This window comes from Puntigrus tetrazona, unplaced genomic scaffold, assembly GCF_018831695.1.
Source record: "Puntigrus tetrazona isolate hp1 unplaced genomic scaffold, ASM1883169v1 S000000656, whole genome shotgun sequence".
In the NCBI taxonomy this organism is placed as follows: Eukaryota; Metazoa; Chordata; class Actinopteri; order Cypriniformes; family Cyprinidae; genus Puntigrus; species Puntigrus tetrazona.
In genome coordinates, this window is record NW_025048277.1 from 136,010 (window position 1) to 163,277 (window position 27,268).

Genomic DNA, 27,268 nt, shown 5'->3' on the forward strand with positions numbered 1-27,268 from the left:
TGCCAACAAGTGCTACCTCGTAGTCGTGCAATCAACATATCAGCAAATCAGAATCAAGAAATGGACAACGCAATTGGTGTAAAATTATACAGATCCCCAGTGCTCACTGTTCTATGTTTTAGCATTGAGTGGTCCATAAAATATTACCCCATGAAAATCGCATGAGGGGAGGTGATGGAAATGTCAATTCCAGTCAAAGAGAGAAAAAATCTTAAAAAAAATCTCATGAAATGCAAAGGCATCTAGCTTAGATATTACATGACCCCAGTAACAGCTTTTACCAACGAAAGTAAAAATGACAGATAGCCATAAATGCTTGATGTATTAGCAATTATCACTAAAGGTTATGTTTTATTTGTGTATAAAATAATAGCCCATTTGTGATCTGCATTTTTAAGTAGTCACTAAGTGACATGGAATGTTCCCTGTCGAGTAATGCATATCAAGATTTTGAGGTCAAGTGTTCACCCATTTAAGACTCCTACATCATCAGCAAGCAACCTTATTAGCATATCATTAACATTTGAAAGATATGCAAACAGTTGAGCCATTTATTCACTGCATGTCTCGTATATTCAAACAGTTCAAGACAAGAATGTGGATATCATTACCAGCTTCCGAGAATGGGTATTGTCGTGATATGTATTATCTAAAAGTATGTTTATTGAGCCAAAATACAGCTATTATCTATAGGCTTACAGAAACTGCGCTTTAACAATGCCTGCAACGTTTTCTCTTGCTGCAGGAGTATTGGACCACAACAATGTATTGTGTCTTTTCTCTCATCTTCAGCCAATGGAGAATTTCCTCCGGTGGCTCCCACAAGCCCCACGCAAGTGCTGTTCACACCGAGCAATGAGAACATCAAGACCACTACAGCACTCTATGGAGGGCCTGGAGCGTCTACAGAATGTGAGTTTTAGCTACTTTCATGTGCTTGAGCTGTTTGTCTTTTTTGAGTTGTTTCTAACTTTTATCTGGCTTGTTCTGTCTGAAATTTGCCCCAATGTGATTACAAGTCTGAAGTTTGGTGCAGAACACAGTTATTCGTGTTGTTGTACTGAAACTGTAGAGTGCATGAGCACTAAAACAAACACGGTCATTGTTTAATGGTTAGTCATTATGCTGGTATATTGAAGGCAAGAAGCATCTGTCTGATTGAAATATAATGCATCAAATAAAGCAAAACAACTGTGGAATAAAAATAATGAAGTAGTCCATGTTTGTTACAACAGCACCTCATAGCAACCCCATAGGAGAATGAAGTGTACATCAATTACGTACTGCATTTTAATGTGATTATAATAAAAAAAATAAATGCTGTTTTGTTGTTTGTGCAAATGCACTGCAATAATTGGACATTTAAATTGAATTATCAAATTGATTAAACAGCAGAAGTTAATGCTCCTCCACCTGCATGCAATGTCATTAACGAGGGTCCTGTGTGGTTTAAACACAACCATGCTACTACGGTTTTGGGAAAACCATGACTAACTAGATAATTTCTCTAATGATATGATCACACTACTGTGTGCAGCAGATATGATCACACTACCGTGATATGATCACACTACTGTGTACTGTTAAGCAGCAGTTATGTCAACATACAAAGCAAAATAAAAATAGAAAACACATCCAAAATATAAAAACCAAGTGTCAACCAAGTGTTTTTGGAGGGGGTAATGCTAATTGAAACACACAAATTGTTTCTCACATGATAGCCAATGCATATTTTGATAAAACAGATGCCATATCTAATCAACTCTCCCAGCTCCAACAATATTAGCACCATGCTTTATAAAGACTCTGGGATCTTTGTTTTCACAGCAAGTTATGAGTTATGCGCTGCAAACATCAGAGCACCTAATTCAAAGTCCAGACCACGTAATTCCTTCTGAGCACATTGAAATTGTTGAAATGCTTGAGTACACCAAATATGTTGGACTTCTAATGGATATAAAAGATGAATGCTTATGAACAGGGGCTCAGATACTGTCTCTCTTCCTCTCTCTCTGTCATGGAAGCGCACTGCAGAAAAAAAGAAAGTGTGCCATCTACTGGACTATTGCTGCACCATTGTCTTCCATTCAGACACTGTTGAAAGGTGAATAATATCTAAGTGTGCTTTCACACTAAAGATTTTGGTGCACATCTGAGCCAGTATGTGGCTATTAAAACCAGGGAAACATACTAATCGCCCCAGAACATAAGTAATGTCATAATCTGTACTAAATTGTGGAGGTGAAGTGATATTGATGATAAAGGATTTGCATCTTTGCCTGGTCCTGTTCACATATATTATAGAAAAATAAATGTCTCATATCTGCTTCTCTCAAAAACAGCTCTCATTCCTCCAGACTCTTAATTGTGACAAATACAAGATCCATTCTGTAAACTGGCCTAAAACATATTTTGTCAAAATACTATAGAGTATTTCACATTAATGCTTTCGAATTGTTAGAATTGCTCATGAAGCCTGTATTGTATAACATTGCTTCATATTAGAATGATTTCCTAGTGAACATGCATAAATCGTTTATAAAATCAGCCATCTAGCGCATGACCTTTGAAAATGTCCTACCAAATGCCATCAACAGTGGGAAGACTGATCTGCTTGCTCATAGCATATACAGGTGTTCCTTTTATGTTCATGCTCATTGTAGCATAGCCATTTATCAATATGGTGAGCTTGAGTGTTTGTGAAATGCCTCCCACGCCATTTCAGCCTTAATAAATCTGAATGAGCAGCTAATCTGCTATTCATTAAGACTCATTATCAAGACTCACTCACACAGGCCATTCTGTGGTGTAGTTCAGCTGTGAATGGTCAAAAAAACACCTTCCACCGTCTCTGCAGTGTCTGAAAAGTCAAAAGGATAACTATCTGGTACTGAATGTTCTATGAAATTAATTGTTTCACTTCTTTCTATACACCTCCTTTTTTGCGCACTTTACAATTTTCAGCCCTGTAAACCATTGCATGTGATAGTGAGTATATGAGTCATTACAACTTAGGATAGATGTCATGCCCATCGATGTTAATTTAATTTAATTTACTTTTTTGCAATTTATCTATTTATTACTTGAAATTTTTTGGATTTAGAATCTGCATGCAATTTGAATCAAATTTGCATTGCACAAAAGACTGTTTTCTTTTATATAAGGTATATAATAATTTAATCTCTGAAGTGTTTGAGTCTCAACGTATAAACAGATGAAAATTTTGCAATGTTTTTACGCTGTAGTAAAAAATAGAGAGAGAGAGAGAGAGAAAAGAACCTAAAAAGAGACATTGTTAGTTGTGTGTAATTAGTACAGAACCAATATGAAGTCATCCCTGCGTTTAAATTAGTGCTTTATTAAAAGTATTTTGGTCATACCTCCTAGTTTTAACCTATAATTTCTGAGCTGTTCAAAACCACAACTGCTCAAGACAATTAATAATTAAACACGAACACTTTCTTCCAGGCACACTCGTGTAAAGCTTTCTGAAGTTCTATTTTCAGCAGTTGTTTTCTTTAAACTCAAAGGGAAATCAAGCTGCACACCAGTCTTCCCTTGATTCAGTCATGTATAATTGATAAAACTTTAAAAATGTTTTGATGCGTTTGATAAATTGTGCAACTATTGATATTTTGTGCCCTGCCTCCACTCACCCTCTTTCTATCTCTAATTTTACCTTCTCTTCTCTGTTCCTGCCCTCCTCTACGTCTTCCACTATTGATTTCTCCCTTTGCCACCAAGGCATCTCACTGGGCGAGTAAAGCCCAGTTGAATGTGGGAGTATGCCTTACGCTGACTCAAATCTTGAAGTGCTGAGGAGAGAGGGAGCATGTTCTTCTGTCAGATCAGCTCCCTCGGCCTTTGTCTCCTTGATTACTTCCTCTGACTTTGTCTGCGTGATTGCTTCTTCTGATGAGAAAAGAGAGACGGGCCGCTAACCTCATGATGCACTGAGCGCCGCCGCTCAGCTTCCGATGACTCAGCCATTTCCACCAATCAAACCTTCAAGAACTCTAATAAAAGGAAGCTGTATAAGACCATAATTGGTGATATTTGTCTGCCACAAACCTCTCTTACAACGCAAACCTTCCTTTATCTTCAGATCTAATTACAGATCTCTGTAGGTTCCTGGCAAGCAAATAAACTTTTATTTGGATGTTTTATTTGCAGACTAGAACAACATCACTGCATGAAAAGAGGTCTATTTTTTCCAGGGGATGTTTTTATAACTTAGAGACTTTGTATTTCTCACCTTGGTCTCAGTCAGCTCTGGTGATTCATTTCAAAACTGGATTGGTTGCTATTCGATTAGTTCCAGCCCCCAATCTACCCTTGTGACAGATAGGTGAAAAAAAAGCTTATTGAATGTGCACTTCAAGTCTATACTTCAAATCTTCAAATATATATATATATATATATATATATATATATATCTTGAAGACATACATTAATTGAATAAAAGTTATTTAAATCAATTGTTATCACATATCACTTTATTTTAATGTGCCATTGTTACAGTGTAATTATACATTTAAATACTGAGTAATATTAATTTACTACGTGTGCTTACTATATGGTTATGGTTAGGATTTGGTTTTAGCTTGCATGTAATTATGCTTAATTTATTGCAATTATAATAGTAAGTACATTCAGTACACCTTAAAATACAGTGTTAAAATACCCCTCATTTTGATGTGTTGACTAACATGTAAAATTACTTGTTTGTAATTTTGTTATTTGATATAAATTTAGAACCAGTCTGCACCAGCACAAAAAAGTACACAATTTGTAATGAAAAATCCTTATTTTTGTGACTTATTGCACATATATTTGTTGGAGTTTCCGTTTCAGACCTGAAATTTTCAAAGAGGAGAGTATTGAAATGCATCATGCAAGGTGATTTACGGGTCTTAACCTATTATACACTTGTGTTGTTAGTAGATTACCCGCACCTGATTATCATTGTCTCTGCTTGTTTGCAGCCCAACGCTAATTTGCACTGTTCCTAGTAAATTGCACTGGTCATTAAATAAATGAGCCGGCTGCATCTGTGTTATTTAATTTACACATTGCCAGTAGATCAATAATAGAACTTTCCACTCCCATCCAATTTTAACTGCAATTAACATGTCTCTGATGTGTGTTAACGTGACAAATTGACAAAAAAAGAAACTAAATATAATACAAATAAAAAAGTTTGCACTTAACGTTGATAGTGAATAGATGAAAATTCAACCGTGATTTGCTACCTTAATTTAAACCCGAAAGATTCAATTTCGAAACACCAATTACAATATCTTTAATGAAACCTGTCCCTCACTGAACGCCCAAGTAACCCAACTTAAAAGATCCAAATGCCATATTTGTGTTAATCTAAGCACTGTTATAGGACACCACAAATAAAGATAATAAATGGCACATGAAGATGACGTAAGTCAGCCTTCAGTCTGTATAGCTACTGAGCTGATAAAGATCTCAGAAAAGAAAAAAATGATATGTGGTGCAACATACCTGCAATACACTTTAACCTTTAGAATCTATTGGATGTGAGCCTACTATATATCTTATCAGAATGTTGTCAGTATTAGCGAAGTGAACTCAATCAGAACCTCATTCCTCTCATGAATAAGTGCATTTGACATTTAGCAATGAATGAACTTTTCATGCAGTGCTGTTTTCAGGTCTGTGAAAGACATTCTACAGGTTTCCAGCTAAGAAGAGAGAAATCATAAATTGTCTGTGGCTTTTTTTGAACAGCCCAGCCCGCCAAACACATCACATAGCATCTCTTTCTATTTTCGTCACACTTGTTTTGTCCAAGTTATAGTGTTGATTTTTTTTTTTTCTTCTCCGAACAAGAAGTATTTTTATTTTACAAAGCTAATACATTTGCTGTGGACATTTGTGTGTGTTTTCAGCTGTCAAGTGGATGTTCCATACCTGTGGAGCAACAGGACAAGACGGCCCTACGCCGACCCAGTGCAGTAACTCATACCGCAACACCAATGTCAATGTCACTGTAGGCACTAAGGGACCATTCAAGGGCATCCAGATGTGGAGGGTTCCAGAGACAAGGAAATACAGGTACACACATACACACACATTATGTCCTGACCACCCCAAGCTAAAATGTCATACTGTTGAGCCTCTAGGAATTTAGTAGTTAGTTTTTCAACCATGAAATGGGAAAACATTCTTCTTCGGCACAATTGCTGCCTGTTATCAAGCCCGTCAGGTCATTCAGGTAATTGTTGTCCGTGGAGCAGGAGGAATGGGAAAACACATTTCATCAGCTGCACTGCTTCAGTAGCATCCAGACTGATAATGACATTCACTTAGCAAAGTCTGTAAAGAAAACAGCTCTGTGTTTTTTTCCAGCTCTGTTCAAAGTGAGCTGCCTATCTAGACGACATTTTAAGACATGCTCCTGATGCAAATGCTGTTTCAGAAGGTAATATTATGCTGTCTGCTGGAATATCTCATTTGGCCGTATACTGAGATGGCATTGTAAGTAGCTCCTGTGGGAGTAAATAAATAAATAAATCAGTTCAGCTCAAATAATCCATCCAATATGGCTGATGCAGTAATCGTGAGAAACACTTGTTGTTTAGAATGACAGCCTATATAGGAAAGTTTTTTCTCTTTTTCTGACAGTGCAACTTATCTGTGTTTTTCACAAATTTAGCAAATTACAGTTATGTCTGACTTATTTTCTGAAAAGTGAAGTAATTAAAATGGACTGTTTCTCATAATATTAACGTGCTGTGTAATTTTAAAGGAATACAGTAAAGCATTGATTGCTTAGCAACATGCTAATATCAAAATCAGCTGGAACTGCAGTAGTGGAGATCATTACTAAAAGTTGTGTTTCATCCACTTATGATGTTCCATCTCAGTTAGGAGGCAGCTGTAGACAGTATAATGCAGGGTAGCCTGCTAGGTTTAGGAACAGAGCATTCATGCCATCCCTGGTACAATGGTGGTGTAGTTTCTAAAAGTCAGGGATTGTAATTAGAAGATTGTCGGTTTGATCCCCGTAAGCAGTGTGTGAAGAACCATCGCCATTGTGAACTTGAGCAAAGCACTTAACCCCTGGTCACTCACGGAGAATTGTCCCTGTAATAAGTGCACCATAAGTCACTTTTGATGAAAGCAGCTGCTAAATGACTGCTTACTTACTTGTCTTGGGTTTAGGATCACGGCGTATGGAGCAGCTGGAGGACGCAGTGTCCAGGCGGTTCACAAGTCACATGGGGTGTACATGACTGGAGACTTCCTGTTACAGAAGGATGAGCTGCTTTATATTCTGGTGGGACAGAAAGGAGAGGACGCTTGCCCAAATGTGAGTGTTCCTTTCTACCAAAACATCCCATGCTATCGTTTCTAAAAATGTGAAAGTATTGCATATGATTATATATTTTATAATCTTTAATTATTTATCTTATTATTATTATTATTATTATTATTATTATTATTATTATTATTATTATTATTATTATTATTATTAGATGGTGCCTACAATGGCCCGGATCTGCAAGGAACAGCAAGGACCATCCATCAACAGGACCCAACTCAAGGGAGGAGGTGGTGGAGGAGGAGGTGGCACTTATGTTTTCAAGGTGACACTATAAAAAAATAAATAAATAAATAAATAAATAAATAATATATATATATATATATATATATATATATATATATATATATATATATATATATATATATATATATATATTGTCTAATATAATTGCAATTTACTGCCAATATGTATGTCATGTCATTTTTATGCATACATTTTTTTATGCATGGTGTTCCTACAAAAATAGGAAGTATGCTTCCATATATACAGATTGGGATGGACCAGTAAGCAATCACTTGAGCAGAGCAAAAACCATTCTAAAATCTTAGCATAGCAACACTCTGGAAACAGCCTTTCAAGTTTTACACAAACATAGTCTCACACTTCCTGTTTCTGTTGATTAAAGGTGGTAAATGGAGTTCACATTCCACTACTCATTGCTGCTGGAGGTGGAGGCCGTGGCTACAGCAGCCAATCGGAAACCCTAGAGGAAGTGTTGGACAGGGATCCCAGCATTCCTGGCGCAATGGAAAATCTGGTGCTGCAGGTAACCCCAGTAGATTTCCTGTATTGTAAATCAATTAGAAAACTTTTAGCAATACTGAACTAGTGTGTATTACTGCTTCGGGCAAACAGGAGCTCACAGTAGCAGCAAAGCAGAGCAGAGATTCTTATTTTATTTATTTTTTTACTTCATGTAGATGTTGGAACCATGCTTTTGTTTACCAGAATAGAAAGTTTGATTGATATGAAAAAAAATGCTGCTCCCCCAGGCTTTTATCCTACGTGGACATGGCCATGATAATTTTCTTTTCTGCTAGGCTTCAAAATAGTCCTTTATCCAGTCTGAGATTGATTATGATTTTTGAGGTGGTGCCTTCAAATTTCTTATAGCAGTGCCTGAATAAGACTGAGGCAGAAAATTAGTATTAGAATATTGGATTTTTGATATTCTTGATACACATATAGGAAGGTGGTAACAACAGTAATAATAGTGTGCTCTGCTAAGTCTAAGCAATTGAAGCCACATCTGTGTCTATGCATCAATTCTCTGGGTGTTCTGGTTGTTTCCTGACAATCATTCATTTATGGCTTCTATCGGTGGCACTCTTTTTAAAGGCCAGCTCCCCCATTTTGCTCTATATACTACACAAAACCTTTCTTAATTCCTAGAATTTCTAATGCTTTTCACTATGTTTTTAATCATTCCCATTAGAAATGTACAGAAATGTAATAAGTATAAAGTCAATGCAAGACCTAGCAATCAACTTAAAAAAAACACCCAGAACACCTTAGCAGTCATTAGCAATGATCAATGGCAAATACATCAATCTTTTTTTTTCTTTTGTCTCTAAAAATCTTCTGTATTTAAAATGGTCTGAGCGTTTTTTTTTCTCTCCAGCAAAGCATGTGCTGCTAAGAAACCATTAGAGAGTTAGCAAAATGGGACAGCTTTGACGTCTGAAATAATTTGCCACATTTTTATTTTAACATTTTCATGCTAAGCAACAGCACTGACCTGCTTTAGAAGAACAGGGATGTTCATAGGAGTCTATTTTCTCTGGAGAAATTGTTGTACCACTCTGCATTCATAGATCTGTTTGAGCATGGTTATATATATATATATATATATATATATATATATATATATATATATAAAAGTTATATTGTCACCTGGTGTGAAACCATATTAGCCACAGAAAGTTAAACTGAAATGGAGAAACACGAGTGTCTTTTAGTGTCATTTTCATGATCTGTCTGGCTCTGTGGATTTCAGGCGGTGGTGGAGGCTGGAATGACACTGCCCCTGTTCCTCAAGGCGGAGACCACTCATTCTAGGAGGTCAGGGTGGAGATCCCTGTCAAGCCATGGGTTGGAAAACCCGAGGAGGTTTTGGAGGTGGTGGAGGGGCCTGCATAGCTGGTGGAGGAGCTGGAGGATACAGAGGTTAGGTTTTAACCTTGTTTATTTTATATATCTTCACTTTTTTAGTTTTGTTTCATTTTATTACTGTTTCTCAACCCCATGACCATAGGGGCAGTGCCTGCAAACGATAATGATCCAAGAAAGGATGGAGATGATGGAACATCGTTCATAAGTCTTGATGGGGAAATGTACCTGGAGCCACTCAAAGGTAATACAACATTCTTTAGTTGTGTCCCAAATGATGCACTATACACTATGCATTTATACTATGTCCTATATTATGTATTTCATGAATTTTATAGCTTCCATTCACTTGCAAAAGTTTGGTGGATTACATTTCGGTTACACTTTATACATTCTACTAACTGTAAGTAACTGTAACTACATGTCAACTTCTCAACAATTTGCAGCTACATGTCTACTGTTTCTCAAATTAGACTGTTAAGGTAGGTTTAGGGTTAGTAGAATAAGTTGACATAAACTTGCAAAGCTCCTCATAGACATATATGGATTGTAACTAAGATCAACTAAGATTAAGATCATGAAGTTATGTTTTAACTCATAGTACATTAATAATGATAAGCCAAAAAGGGCCAGATGGTATAGGTTACTGTTTGTATTTCATTTTCAAAGCACGTCTTGTATGCTTTTGTGCTGGCATTGCACACAATCTCCCTAATCCCTAAAGAAGAGGGTTATTTTCAGTTGAAAAGAATAACAAAAAAACATTGAGCCAAACTTTAGTTTTTAAAAATATGAACGGTTAACTATTATTGAATTAAAGGCAATACATTGAATTTGCTGCTAGCATTCATACTTATATGTGGTGACATTTAAATACGCCATACTGTCTACCAGTGTACTCAGTGACATGTTTTTTCTGCACTAATGAGGTAGATAAAGTACTTTTAGAACATAGCAGAAGCACACGAATTAGGATGCAGTCAAGACAACAGGGGCCAACACCTCTTTAGCAGTCAAATTAAGGTCTTAAATTAATTGCAAGAATCAATTTCACATTTTTGTGGAAAGTTTAATAGGGACATTTAATTTAATTTGCAGTGAAATATTAAAGTGCCAATAGCAAGCATCTTGGAAAACAGATGTCTGGATGATAGAGGGCTATTGGTGGTATACTGTTAGTTAGTCAAAGTTTGTACCTAAAGTTGAAGGTGACACAAACACGGTTTCTTACAGTTCCTCTCAGGCAGCAATTTGCCTTAGAGAAGGTGCTTATGCTTCCAGGACTGGGAGTGATGAAAAGGAACTTCTACTTTGGAAATAGGATTGGATCATCAAGAAGTTTTATCTTTAGCTTGAGTCTTGTGTAATAATAGGGCAATTTTCCTTCTTGAGGCAATCAAATTATAAGGAAGATAAAACAGTTTGATGTACTATGAAAGTATACTGTGTACTATGAAATTATGATGTAAAAGTCGCAGAACTATAAACTACTTCCCCAAAGCATTCACTGGTGAACAAATAAGAAATTCTACATATTAATGGCATGATTCAGAAGCTGTAGACCCAGCAATAAAAACCTGTTCACAGTGAGACTTAGACTCTTATTGATATGACAACCTTAACCCTCATGTTGTTTTCTGTTCATTTCGACCTGGGCAGAATTTTTTTTTCACAGGAAATGTTAGTTAATGTCATTGCGTTGCACTAAACTTACTGACTTTGCTTACGCAGGCTTTTTTTTAACACTTGTGTTGTTTCTATGACTGGCGTACAAAAATGACTCTTGTTACAGTGTTTCCAAATATTGGATTGAATCCTTATTTTCTTTCAATTAGGGCATGTTTTGTATTTCATTTTGGATGCTATTGATCGTAAGCCTCACTGATCTAAGCTTATCCCCCTCAGATTTTGAGTTGATTAAATGTTTTTCAAAACCTTAGATCAATGAGTTCTAAACAGAAAAGTGCAGGATCCATATTATAGGGTCAATCCCCCTGGAACCACCTGGATTATGGTGCCTTGCTTAAGGGCCAAAAACTTACCCCTGTTGTGATCAAGCGAACAATCCTCTGATTATATGCCTCAAGCTTTCCTACTGTGCTTCACCATCCCATAAGTATGGTAATGTCATTTCCAGGGATGGAAGGCGGCGGTGAAGTTATTATCAACCCAGTGCAGAACTGCAGTCACTGTGAGTCAGGAGATTGCCACGAGACCTCTGAGGGGCGGTGTGCTACTGTGATGAAGAGCTCTCGCTGGCCCCAGATGGAGTGTCCTGCATCAACTCAACTGGTTAGTTCATTCATAACACACTTCACCACCATTAGATGAGCGGCTATCTCATAAAATGGTAAAATGAATGTCTGGGAAGAGTGTTCTCACAATGACAAAGTTCTTTCTCAAGAGTGGCACTTACCTCCGTAAAGCCAAGTTCAATTCTCTGTCATTTACAGTCTCTCTGGCAGAGGTCATAACTGTCAGCTGTAGCTCCGTTTGCAAAAAGAAAGAGATAAAAACACTCTCCACTGTTACACACCTCTTTTAGCTCCATTAATTCAGAATGTTTTACACATCTGCTCATATATGCAAATCGATTGAAATTCCCTGTGTTCTCCAGCACTGTTTTCAACTTCACAAGTGTTTAGTTAATAAGTGAGCTGGTGCCCATGGGTTCATGCTAATTATATGCTAATATCAACACTTCGAAGCTCTAAAAAAAGCTCCAAAAGTGTAAACACTTTGACAGGTTTTTAAGAAATAAGTGAGAAAAATAAGAATTAAATTGCATCAGATAAAAAACTTTTCAACTTTCTGCTCAGTAGGTTAGAGTCTTCTATTTAGTAGAAAATCTTATAAATAATGGGCGTGTCAGTACTACATTTAGAACTCCTAAATTTTTCTCCTAAAGTATTCCACAAAGCATAAAACTGGTTTATCTGTGAATATGTTTTAAGACAAAATTCTTATCCAAAAACCTTTAATGAAACTTTGGTTTCAGTAGATTTGATGCCTGACATGAACACACTTTGTTTTTTTATTTTTTGGTGCTTAACAATTATTAACAATGGACCATAGGATTTACCTATTTTAAATGTGAAAAGCTCTAATTTCTGAATAATTTATTACTAATTTCTGCTCTAATTTGTTTGTGTATATTTGTTGCTGTGTGTTTGTGTAGCAGTGTTGCCCACCCAGCCGTCTCATCTGCCAGTGGGTCTGTCAGTGGGGACTTCTGCACTCATCGCCGCCTTGCTGTTGGCCGTCTCTGGCGTTATGATCAGTAAGTAGACCTTGTCAAATCCTTTTTATAAGCGTAGTTTCATGGAGTCTCAGAGATTAAACAAAACACAATACTTGAGCCAAGTCATTTGGGGAATGTTTTTGTTACTTTTTTGGGTATTAGAAACAGAGCGGATAAACCTGCACTTTTACTGGCCAATATGACTATGGTCTTAGGCAGTACATGGACACCTATAAGTGTGGCTGTAGCTTCATCTCGATGCCACTGTAGCAAAATGTCAAATTTATTAAAATTATATATACGTTTTGTATATTTATATGTTTTGTTTTTGTTATTTTGCTTTTTTTGGAAGAAAACCCATTTGAATGCACTTTTAAAGAAACAGTATAATCATTCAGCTGCACACATGCCACACAAGCTTTCAGAATTCAAAATGAGGATTCATGTCTTACGTTTGAGACACACACACACACACACAGAGTCATGGCATCAACACATCATCTGTCCACCTACACTGTAGTAGCAGTCTCTGAGTGATAAATAGAGTAGATGTGTGATAAATGGGCTGTTAACTGAGCTCTGACAAGCCTTGTCGATTACCACTTTATGAATAAATCACTTCCACATGCTGCACCGATGTGTTTACTGTGTGGGTCAAGCCCACCAAACTTGGACTAACATGCCTGTTCGTGAAAACTGTTTTGAAGTGTCCAGTGTTTTCTCATGGCATCCGCAAATTTGCAAGAAAATGTCACCACTAAGGTTGTTGTAGTTAACTAAAATGATTAAAATGATAGACAAAATAGCTTTTAAAACCGATTTTATGTTAAACCTGATTCAAGTCCAATTTAGCTTTTCCAAAAGGTGCTCAAACAAAACATTATAACACTAGTTATTGCAGTTTGATGGTTTATTTCCAGATGAATACAATCTGAATGTATTTGACAATGGCAACAATCCCATTATGCTAATAGTTATGTAGCAAACTGGAAAAAAATATATCACGCTGTGCTGATTGTTGTCCAGTGTACAGGCGTAAACACACCGAGCTCCAGTCTATTCAAGCAGAGCTACAGAGTCCCGACTGTAAGCTGAGCAAACTGAGAGCTTCTACCATAATGACCGACTACAATCCCAACTACTGCTTTGGTGGAAAGACCGCCTCCATCAACGATCTAAAGGAGGTGCCACGGCGTAACATCTCCCTCACCAGGTTGGGAGCATCAATAATTCCTTATAGTTCAGTTAGGCTGCAGAAGTTTCATGTGCTAGCATGCTGTTTGACCGTCATGGTCTTAATAATCTCCTAATAAGTGAAGTCTGAAACTTCCTAAATGCAGTATGTGAATGGAGTGATATTGTTGACCAAATTAGTAAGCATACTCTTAATGTTTTGTTTGTAGAGGTTTAGGTCATGGCGCATTTGGAGAGGTCTATGAAGGACTAGCCATTGGGATTCCAGGGGAGCCCAGTCCAATGCAGGTGGCTGTAAAGGTAAGATCTGCATATATATATATATATATATATATATATATATATATATATATATATATATATATATATATATATATATGATTGTAACCATGAATACATTGATTTGTGTCTCTGTGTGTTTTATGCTCTGTACTAATATTACTGCTATATATGAATTTAGCATAGATGCGATTATTAAATTCTTCTTTTATTAGACCCTTCCTGAGGTGTGCTCTGAGCAGGATGAGCTAGACTTTCTCATGGAAGCTCTCATAATCAGGTAACAATGAAAAATGCAAGATCCATCATTCCAATGGGCTAATTTATGAGCACATAATAGCAAAAATACCATATTTCTCTTTCTATTCCTCTGACAGCAAGTTTAGTCACCAAAACATTGTGCGGTGTATTGGGGTGAGTCTGCAAGCTCTGCCTCGCTTCATTCTGCTGGAATTGATGGCCGGAGGGGATCTCAAGAGCTTCCTGAGGGAAACTAGACCAAGACTAGTAAGAACACACATGTCACAGAGTGTGCACAGTGTCTTGTATTGCGCAAACCTCATTAAGTTATGTTTTTCATTAGTTTATTGAATGAATAGTTTGTGATTTGCTTTAGATTATTTATTTGATGGTTGTGTTTTTGTTCTGTGTATATTACTATGCTTGCAGATAGTTTCCGATGAAATAAATGCCCAAAAGTACAGTTTACTTTATACTGTAATAATGTCAAATTATAAAAGTTTTCGCATTTTTTGTTTTGGGAGTCCCCAACAACAGGTCTGCATGCATGTAAATTTAAAAAACATTCATTTTCACATAATATGCATTTATTTGTAACTTATTTGCTCAATGGTTCACTTTATGATTAATTTTTCCAAACCCTGCCTTTGTGTAACTTTCGATATAAATATATATATATATATATATATATATATATATATATATATATATATATATATATATATAGAGAGAGAGAGAGAGAGAGAGAGAGAGAGAGAGAGATCAATAAAATCGTTTTTACAAAGATAAAAAAAATGACACAAAATGCCATAAATTGACAATTTTTATTAGATCCATGTATACAAGAAGTTGAGAGTTTCTTCGAGAGAATGTCCAACAAATACACAGTTCGGGTTCATCTGTCCATTGTGTGAGAAGGATTCCAGTGGTTGACTAGCAATTTGTTCTTGCTGCTGTGAGAACAGTTAACAGTAGACATCTTTGTTGGGTGGACAAAGTGAGGTCTCAAAAGCCATTCATGCGTGGAGTAGAAGTTCACTCAATAACTGGCACAGAGTCCAACATATCTCAGTACCCAACAAATATAATCGTGAGAGCTGAGTCCAAAAAGGTGAGAAAGAGGAATTGCCTTTGGGGCACAGTTATTTAAGTCCTAATAACCAATAACCCATTTAACCCTTCTTAGTTAATGGAGGAATTAATGAATATCACAGATTTCAATAAATTAATTTTAAAACTCTATAAACGTATATCATATAACAATGCTCCAATAGTAATATCAATAACTAGATGGGAAAACGATTTAGCCTTCTAACCCAACCTAAAAGGACAGACGATATCCAGGTTTTTGCCATAAAATTGTTTTATTATGCATGGAAAGCACATAGCCTGATGTCTGCTGCACTCTCCCTTTATAGACGCACACACATTAACATACACACTAATATTGTTAGCACTACCCTGAGTACTTCACCCATCAACTTAAAAACAGCTTGACTTTTTACAAGCGAGGTAATAATGGCTGTGTTACTAAAGACAATTAACTTAAAGTTTCACTATTAGCCAAACACTTTTTCGAGATTAGTCTCCTCAGATAGGCATTATTTTTCTAATAATTCAACAGCCCATCATCAATTATTTCTTATTGATTATTGATGCTCTATTGATTATTATTGATGTTCTAATAAATGGCTAATAATCTAGTAATACACATGGTAATAAGCAACTTATAGTTGTTACCGTAAAATGAAGTGTTACCAATAACTTTATATACGGTTCATTTTACATTTAAAACTTTGCAGGATGTTTCGTTCATTTAAATTTGTGTTAAACACAAAGGCTATTTTCAAAAATCCATAATGGGGTACTTAACAAACTTAAAAAAGTGCACAAGAAGATTCAATAGCATGTTTATTGGTATTTCAAGGACTATAGATTTTATTATGAAAGTACAAATACATGGATCAAAAAAGCACTAGGACTTAAGTTCAACTAATGGCATTTAATATTTATTAAACTATAATAAATGTATATTTAAATGCAAATATCATGCAGTCCTGTCTCTAAAGATGTCATATTATATTTGCACTTACGTAAATTCCTCTAAATATATTATTGAAATATGTTAAAACTTATTATTTTGCTAAAGTTAACAATTATTTTGACAAGGGAATACTCAGCATTCTGACTTTTTGTAATGCTTTCCAGGAGCATCCTTCAAGTCTAACCATGGTAGATCTTCTCAACATTGCCAGAGACATCGCCCGCGGATGCCAGTACTTAGAAGAGAACCAGTTCATCCACAGGTATAATTACCGACAACCCAACACACCTTCACACATCACAGATCGATTTAACAACAGATGGATGATCTGCTTTTTTTCTGAAGTCAGCACAAAATCAGCGCTCCTGACTCCGTTCAGGAGTTGTGCTTCCCTTTCATACCTGCGGTGGGAGTTCTATTTCCTTTTGACACTCTCATCCAGAATGGCATGAAAAATGAGTCCACTTAGAGCTCATTTATGCTACATGAGCAGTCCGGTCATCAATCCCGGTATAGAACAGGGGCGCTTGAGACACTTACCCATCTGCAGTTTCTACTGAAGTTCCTCACACAGCCGAGTTAAAATGTATCTGGGCCTTCGTGTTTCAGTTTCAACTTTTGGTCAAACCCAGAGGATTGATCATTTTGCCCTTTCTGTGATTTTTTCTACTTTTTTTTTTTTTTTTTTGCATAAAAGGTGTAATCCATTGCTGTCAACCAAACACCAAATGCCTTCAAATAGTGCGAGTAATTGGAAACATGAGTTCCATGACATGACCTTCAAAGGAAACAAGAATAGTCTTGCAGATCAAGATGCAGAACTATAACTATACACAACTTTTTAGACTTTCATTGCAGCATAATTAGACCAAAACAGAACGAAATAAATAAAAAAATAAGTGTGATCAATTAAAGTATTTGCATTGAGTAACACGTTTGGTGATTAGGATGTTAAGACTTGATTAAGTAGTTCAATCATAAAACTCTAGAAGGTGTGTACTTATGGGTTGTTAATGTAACTGGTGATATTCAGAGAGTTAAAGGACAAACTGATTTGTATATGCCGCATATGCAGCAAATGAGCTTACTGCCTTGAATTAATATGACTGGCTTGCATTCACTTGAGATCCTGCAGTGCACTCTCCAAGCTCCACCTCCACGCACAGCAAAACGTTGCTTAATTTTGAAATTTTTGCTTGTCTAGAAACCCATTCTTTATTTAAGAATTTTTAGATATTGTGGCTGGAAACAAGACAAAAATCTTGGCTTGAATTTTTCTTCTACGGGTTATTTGAAATGCTATTTGTGTAGCAGTGTATATATTAAATACTCTCACCACAGTATTGCCATGTTAACTGAGAGGTAGCAAGTTCATGTACTTGTTTGCAACAGCAGCAATAATCTTCAACTATAGCAATAACCAACAGCAGTGACAATTCAGACGCAGTAGTGTAGCAGATCTATTCTGAGATCTAAGACCAAATGCATTGACATTTTCATCATCACGCTAAACGTTTCAGAGAGCTGTCATTGTTGAACTTCACTAAACACTTACACGCATCTTTGTTTTCCATATTTTATGTGTACCCCAACACAAAACATTATGCATATAGATTTTCCAAAAAAACCCATAATTTTGCATGATTTAGAAGCTGGGAACAAAAATGTCATAATGTACTTGTAATGCTATCCTTGCAGGAAATGTGGTGCCCAAAATGTAGGGAATACTAGGTGCACACACTCACGAAGCTGAAGCATACAACCCAGGCTCACTGGAAATACGTTCCTGTAAATACACTTCAGCAGAATCGTCATTCTATACCTGACTGCCTATTTCATGGAAGTTTCATGGAGTGGCGCTAAACGCAAGTTCAGTACATAACCCTGGCATACATTTTTACTTTATGCATATTTTAGATGTTTTGTTGAACTGAAACTGTGGCTTTGCAAGGCTTTATTGCAAAGCTTTATTAATTGAAACTGTGGATTTGCAAATCATACTTTATGTGAAAAGGAAAAAAACTGCCTCTAGTGAGTTTTACTGCCTCTAGTGTTCATTTCAACTGGAACCTGCAGCAGTTCATATGTATAAGTACTTTTTTTAGGTTTTGCACAAATGTAGGGAGTGCAACGTATTTCCAATCGGCCTAGCTTAGAAGCATATTAAATAATGAAGTTACAGCAATATTTTATATTCAGCAGATCTACAGCCTGAAGGAAACATCAGTTTCTTAACTCAAACACAATTTCGTAAAAATGGGGACAGATGATACTTAGTGTCTCAATTAATGAGACCAATTTGTTATTTGCTGGTCACACCTGTGTAAAAGAGAGTCCTGAAGAGAATTGCTGAAATTTTGTTGACAAGAAGGAACAGGTTTCGATGCAGAAGGTTTTTGATGAATGCCAAAACTGCATTATTTGATAAAACTTAGGGATCCTTTAAAGACCTATAGCTCTGCATCATCTTCACCGACATTCTCCTAGACTTCTGAATCCATTTAGAACTTATCTTATCTTTTTAAAGCATAAGGGTGTCGCACTCTCAGGAGGAGAGTGAGCCGATAAGGAATTGTACTTGCGGAGAGAAGGTTTATGAATCTTTATCTTCTAGCATTGTCATAAGAAATTAGACGGTGAAACAACAAATGAATGTTCAATACTGCTATAATATCAACACGCAACAAAGAAACATGACAAAACAAAGTACTTTAATTAGTGTGTGATGTTGACTTCTGAAGGTCACTGGAACTAATGTGCTTTACTAACTGTAAGCTTGTGCTTTAACGTGTTTTTTTTTTTTTTTTTTTTTCAAACATATGCAGAGTTGACATGTTCATCGATTTTATAATTGGAGCATTCTATCTTTGGTGCATTACTAGCGATGTTGATGGGGTGTCATTCATGTTACATGCTCTAATTCATGTGGACAGCATCTCACAATGTTGCGAATAATGGACACCAGTAATTAGACACGCACAATGGACATTTAGGACTAGACTTATTAAAGCAGAGCTTTAACTAGTTAGTTAACCAATTTAGTATACTTGCATTTGCAAGGATATTTACAGTAACAGGACTGAAAACAACACTGCTGCTGAACAATGCTGAAAAATTTAAGCTGGCAAAGTGTAAGTTACTGAAAATATAAAACATGTCATAATATATAAAATATGTGCCCTGGTGGGTAACAAGGAGAGAGTGATCTAAATGCATTTCTTTAATATATTTCACAAAAAGATGAAAATCCATGGGAGAAACAACAATAAATATTACAAGAGACAACACAACTGTGACTATATTGTGATACTGAATATCGTTTTGTCATTCTTTTTAATTAAAATCAGACAAATATCTGATATAAATGTGTCTTTCTACTCACTTGTTATTCTTAACAGAGATATCGCTGCACAGGAATTGTCTTCTGACCTGCAAAGGTCCGGGAGGGTGGCCAAGATTGGTGATTTTGGCATGGCCAGAGACATCTACAGGTAAGCCTTATGATCTCCTAATTCACCTCAAAGTTATCCTACTGTAACATAAAAATGATAAACAAACAAATAAATAAAATAAAATATGTATTAAACATGCAAACACCAGTCTGCATCAATTAGAAATGACAGACAGAAAAAAAAACTTTGACAGTTCTATATTGCATCCGTGTTTATATTCAATATTCAATTGGCTATTAAATCCGAAAGACTGTTTAGTGGCTGTGTTTTCTTCCACAGCATTTCAGTTCAGAAAAGATGAAAGCATATCTCATTCTGAAAACCCATTTGCAAGATTTTATTACCGACATATTTCTCATTTTAAGGCAAGAGCCAAGCAAACTTATTTAATAAGTGCTCAGCCATCCAAAGGGTAGATAGCTATGTCCTTGTTATTTATACAAAAAAATTATCATGGTTATAATAAACCATGGCTCTAAGTTAGATATAACATGCCACTCTTATAGTATCTTTATACAGTACATACATTGTAATTCAGAAGTTAAAAACAACAAAACGCTTTACCGGCTGCTTTCAACATTGATAATAAATCAGCATACTGCATTAGAAAGATTTCTGAAAGTTTTTCAGTGACACTGAAGACTGCAGTAATGGCTGCTGAAAATCCAGCTTTTACCCACAGAAATAAATCATTTTAAAAATAATTTAAAATAAGAAACTATTGTATTAATTGCAATAATATTCACAACAGTATTTTTTCTCTCAAATAAATGCATCTTTGTTGAGAATCAAAGAAGAAACCTCTTAAAATATATATTAAGTGAACTAAAATCATTTTCCACACCATTTTTGGTTGTTGTAAATGTCGCTAGTTCCTCAAAGATAAATTAAATTCATGTCTCAAGCACACAGTCAACTGTCCCATTTTGTTGCTCTTTTTACTCACATGTGCATGTATCATTTGTGAAGACTCTAGCGACTTTTCCCTGGAAGGTTCACTGAGGGGAGCTATTGCGCTTTTTTCCTTTAATTCCAAAAAAAAGCACAATGACTGTCAACTTCATTTTAGGTTAACAACAACAAAATCTTAACACTGCCTCAGCACTGGACAACAAATCAATCAATCACCTCAATTTGGCACTATTACAGACCTTTGACATTATCCATCAGATGAGATGGTAGCACCAAGTGCAACGAAGTGAAAGGATTTGTGAGCTTGACTGCCTCTTAACCCGCTACTGAAAAGTGTGTCTGAAATGGCTTGCTTTAGCTGGTGAAAGAAGAAGTGTTATTAGCCAGAGAAAATCTGAAGGGAAAGATGGTGCGTTGTTTTACTCTCTCTCAGGAGAGTTGCCGTAAAGCTGTGTCGAATTGCTGATGCAGATTTTCTTGCATTTTTTCGGCTGAGCTCTGCAGACAGGACGGGAGTTTAGAACTGTGGTGAAAAAGCAGTTGAGTGATGGGAGAAAAATTACAGTGAGGTTTGAGTGAATATTTCATCTCAGCTACTGAGAGATGAGGATTCTCTTAGATGTGGTCGGTTTAAGCTGGACGCCACAGTTAACTCTTAGAAATTACTTCGAATTTTTTGACAGCTTTTCCATTATCCGCAGGACAGGTCGGGATGGTCAATCTGGTCTCCCGCTTGTAATTAGTGAAGCTGGCTAGTTCTCTTTTTAGTTTTAATTTGTTGTAGCATGATGCCTGGAGAGGTTTTGAAATATTGCTTTGACAAACAGCAAACTGTTAGAACATAGTTATGAAAGCTAAAACTTTCTGGACAAGCTGGCTGGTCTTCTTTAAAGCATCTTGTTTTAAATAAATAAATAAATAAAACCACTATGTAGCACTGTCAAAACACAGCTTGTGTTTTAAATCTGAAATGATTAACCATTTGAACAAAAAAAAGTGTGGAATTACCGTTGGAGTCCCCAAGCATTTGTTGTGAGCAGCGTTCCTGTTTTTATGCATAATTCATTATTTTGTATTAGCTATGAGGAGCATTAAATTAATATAGAGTTTACTTTATGTTGAATATTAAATGTTAAATTACCTATATGTAGCCTGTCCTGTCATGTGCTGTTTTTAAACAGTGAAACATCCTATAAACTTCCTGAAACACCTTGATCTTAAAACAAAATTAACTCATAACTTTTTAGCAGAGAATTCTGGAGACTGAATCTTAATAACTCTATATTGCACTAAACAGTATTTTGTCCAGCCAGTTGATCTTTAGAAATTGAAAAGATGCAGCAATACACACAGCACTCACATTCCAAACGTGAACACAGAAGAAGATAACTTACCTTTTTTTTTTTTTTTTTTTTTGCTGCCGGGTGAGTTTACTGAACTTCACAATCCCAAACTTAGCTTTCTACCCTTGAGCTCAAGCCTTTTGTTCTCTTATCTCCTCTCGCCTGTAGTAACAAGCCATCACAATTCAGGGACCATGTAGTTCAGTAGCTTATACAAAAGGTTTTCTATGATATTCTTTGATTTTTATACTTCAAAGGGTTCCATTGTTGGTTTCCCACTTGAGTCACAACACATGGAAATCCGTTCGCATGACTGAGATTGGTGGAAACATGAGTGTAATGTTGAGTTTGTGGAGGTGTGTTTTCCTGAGGGGAAGTCAAACAGGCCTCGCTGCCTAACCCCAGTAATTTACAAACTAGTGTATATAGAGCTTAGAGTTCGATAAAACCCAGGATCATCAAGATTTTGACAAAAAGTGCAAATGCTTTTGTTTAGAGGAGATAGTGGCCAGTATATGTTTTCAGCTCCCAGTCTCTGCGTTTTCTTTTTGTGATAAATACTCAGTTATAACACACACTCCAGGAATATTGCTTTAACAACTCCTTCAAGGATAGCTGGGAAGGCAAAAAACAAGACCTATTTATGTCCTCTTTTTTTCTTTCTCTCTCTCACTTTATTTATTTTTTCCTGTTGTCAGCAGAGGGTCATGGGATGTTGGAACTAGATCTTGATAACCTCAGCCTGGAGGATGGCCAGTAGTTTTAGACTCACGAGTGATCACACTATATGAGAAATGTGAAGAATATGACATTCGAATCACGACATTCAGTAAAGAAAGTTGCAACATCCTTAATAAAAAAAAAAATAATAGTAAGAAATAATCATGAAATGTAATTTTTGGGTGTGTGCTATAATAAGTATCACGTGTAATACAGTAAATAATTACTGTTTTATAACAGTTTTGCATCGATTTAAAAGTTATTTCACATGGTATGGTTTAGATTAGGACTTTGCTTCATGAAAAATTTAGTCATCACAAGTAGCAGACAAGGATGCTCTACTTATGTAATTTTTAATTTATTCTCCATGAATACAGTAATATTATTGTTGCTTTGGGACGTAAGAGGATCTACCAAATGAATAAATGTAAATGTGAATGTAATGTTGAGTACTGCTACTATTGTACTTTTGATAGCGACACTTGCATGCAAATGTAGTATCTTGCATATAGCATTAAAAGCACAGAGCTGATGATACTCTCAAGTAATGATTACGCTCTGCATAGGAAAGTTTGACTAAATTTGTCTGCAATTGCAATCTAACGAAGTTCAATATTATATCTTATATGTTTCCCAGATCCATATGTTTTTAGTTCCAGTTTTTTACCTCTAATATCAGCAATTCCATAATGTCCCAAGTTTAACCTCAAAATCTGATTGAATAGGAATATTGCTCCATAACCAACAACGTATATGTTTTAGAAATGTCTCACTTGAGATTTAGTGGCTACATTTTCAGTCTTCTATTGCTTTCTGACTATTTATAACTTTTGTTATACCACATATATTCACTTCGCTGAATATGATAGAGGAAAACAATCTGTCTTGATTAATTTGAAATATCTCAGGACATGCGATGTAACTTGTTGTCCAGAAGTAAACACCTTTCATGTATAATTAAACCATTATAACGCAGAGTTCAACAAACAAATTAAATAAGGCATGTTTAATGAACTGAGGAGTTTAATGTTTAGGTAAGGACCCATGCCTTGGATGTTGACACAACTTTGTTTAGATAGTTACTTAGGCTGGTCCAGAAGATCTACATATTTTATATACTGAAAAGATATTTTGAGAAAAATATCCAAATGAATCACTGCTTCAATGACTCTGGTTTCCAAATGACATCATTTTCGATAGATGACTGAGATGATTTGGCATCTCCAGTGAACTAGATCAGTCACTTTTCATTTACCATAATCTCTAATTTCCTCTTGATCCAGTTTGCGGCTCAAGACAGATGGATCCAGCGTACTGGGTCTAAATTCAACATTTAGTTATTTTACTTTGCTTGTCTAAAACATCTGCATTTACATATCATAAGTAAAACATTAAGTTGTGCATCTCAGATGAACAAGGTCCAGTCACTTTCCATAATCCACTTAAGTAAACTTGTCTCTTAATTTCCAACCTGGAGGAAAAAAACTATTAGATTATTCGCAATAGACTCCCATTTTTAAACAAAGTTGTTATTATTTTTATAATGCTTTTACTTTTTAACACAAAGCCGCTTTCACATGCACGCCAGTTTTCATTTAGTGACTAATTTAGTTACTTCAGGATGAAGTCAAGGCTTAAGAAGGCAGCTGGATATAAAATCACCTACCAAAAAAATGGCAATTTTTCCATTCTTACGTAAGCTTCACACATGGACTAAGTTTCTCCAATTCAAGTGCTTTACATAATTTTTGCTCCTTTCATTTTCCAGTGCTTTTTCACTCTGATCTGTGACTGGAGTTAATAAGTCACTCTGCTGCTGTCTACTGTGGGCATTCATAACAATGTCTCTTCTTTTTGTCTGGGCATGTGTTTTTCCATAGGACCCCAGGCTATTACAGGAAAGGGAAGCCAGAGCAGATGCTATGATCAAATGGATGCCTCCCGGAGCCTTTTTTATGGAGGAATCTTTACCTCAAAAACAAATGCATAGTGAAAGCAAGTTGTAATATAATTTACATAATTAAAAAGATTCATTTTTGCTTCCAAGTTCTGTCTTATGCTATTGCAACCCCAATTGTTTCTGCCTCTGATATTATTCTTTTCCATAGAATTATTATACTTTCTCTCTACTCTTCATTTTCATCTTTTGGCTTCTTTTCAAGTCATTTGGTGTTCTGCTCTGGGAGAATCTTTTCACTTGGCTATATGCATACCCCAGCCGCCCAGTAACCAAGAGAGTCAGTAAATTTATTACTACTAATGGAAGCGGATAGACCCACCTAAGAACTGCCGGGCGAGTGTGAGTTGATAGCCAAATTCCAGATATGCAAGATATTTATGCAGCGCTTCCTTATAACTTGCTGCTTAAATGTCAAAGAATGGTTTGTTATCTAATGAATGAATTTGATTCTGTTCAGTCATCATTATCCTTTCCATTGCTGTATGATTTCTGTCTTTAAAAATAATATTAAATCTAACTTTTTGTTTTGTGGTTTAAGTTTTTGGATTTAAGTGCTAAAATGTCTGAGACCATATTGAAGAGTTTTAGTTTTAATCTTTTAAATTGTATTAAATTTATTTCTATCATCTCAATAGAAAATATATATTTTTATTTATAAAATGATTACCGGATAATGACACAGAGTTGGCAGCATCAGCCAGAAGACAGACAAACTATCAACTATTCTGGAGAGGATTGACTATTGTCTGGGTACTACATCTTGGAAATCATGTTATAGGTTTGTTAGGAGCAGCATTTTTGAATTTGGTATTATGTCCATTCTGTTACACTGTGCAGAAGGAAATTGGTAAGTATACTGGAACAGAGTTGAGCATATTATACAATCAATGCCCACTATACTTAATATTCTTTGTGTCATTTTAATTTAATTTAATTACATTTTGATTTGATTAAATGGAATTTGTTTAATTTAATTTAATTCAATTTAATTTAATTTTAATTAAAAATAGTAATTTCTAATAAGTACATGCTATCTTTGATTAAATTATTATGTTAAGTTATTATTATCTTATTTTATTAGCATTTGTAAAATCTTTTTAAAGTGTATTGAGAGAGTTGACTACTCAGATTTCCAAGGCCCCCTAGGATCAGATGTGGTAGATGTGCCTTTGCCTGTGATCTGACCCCATCCTGAGGAAGGGAGAGGGTACCCATGCGTCCCGACGGCCCATGGCCACTCCTTGCTTGCCAACCCTCAGGAACAGAGGAGGCTATCTGCCACCTCCGATCAGCCTAGAGAGATGGGAGGTAATTCTGCGCCCACTCCTCTGAAAACAAACTCCACCAGCTCCACAACCTCAACCTCACACCATCACCACCATCAACCGCAGTAGTCCTGCACCGCCAGCTGCCAAACCTTCTCTGCAGCTCCTTGACCACCAAGATGGAGTCGCATGAATTGGGCTTCATGCAGGCCGTCAGTCAGAGAAGGAGAGCCATAACGGGAAGCCCGCAATCTGGACAACCTCACCCAAACCTGGACACAGCATGGCAAGAAAAGACAACGGAGCCCAGGCACAAGGCAGACAAGCGGCCCACGAATCCCGGAGTGAAGGGGCAGGAACAAGCGGGCGGACTGTGACCAGTAATGAGCTCTGGAGCCCTGCAGCAGCAACACAAACACTTGAGTACCAGCAGCTCAGCGCCAGCAACAGCAGCAGCAGCAGCGCAGCAACAACAAAGGTCTGTGTCGGCCGGCACACCTCCTCCCCCACACTGCACAACGCTGCTTCTGGATTCGTAGCCTGGCACCGGTTCCTCTGCAGTTCGCCGTTTCCATGTGAGACATGGATGTAGCTACCAGGAGCAGGCCTGCCCATGGGCCAATACCCAGGGCCCCAGCCTCCCCACCCCTCATCCTGGCCAGCAGGGCCCTTAGCTGCTAGGGCCCAGCGGCCTCCAGGACAGATCGCCAGCTTCTGGTCACCATGGGTACAGTGCAGGACTCAGACTCCCGAAAATGGAAAGACTCATGCTGTGTAACTGTACGTTCTCTATCAATTTACCTCTGCAAAACACTGTGCTGTCCATTTATATCACCTTTATAAGCCCCTTTGTGCTTTATCTTTTGTGCTTTTCAGCCATGAACTTGGACTAGAAAGGTTCTCTGCTGGAAACTCTCAGAAAACAAAGTTTCACTAAAAACGGTGTCATTCAGATAAAGTAATACTTGCTGCACAGAGATTCTAGGCATGAATTGAGAGACTACGAATAAACTGATTAAGCCCTCACAAAGACTAGTCACACAAAAAAGGCTATATTATATCAAGTGATGTTTTTTTCCATAGCAGGAGAAAAAAATCATGGGTTTGATGATGTTTGCATAGCATTTTATTTTATTCATTTGTTAATTT

General features: G+C 36.4%; 1 pseudogene; it reads left to right on the forward strand.

Moving 5' to 3' along the window:
- The window catches only part of LOC122334858, a 149,978-nt pseudogene extending 125,158 nt beyond the window's left edge, over window positions 1-24,820 (forward strand).
- Window positions 24,821-27,268: the final 2,448 nt, after the last annotated feature.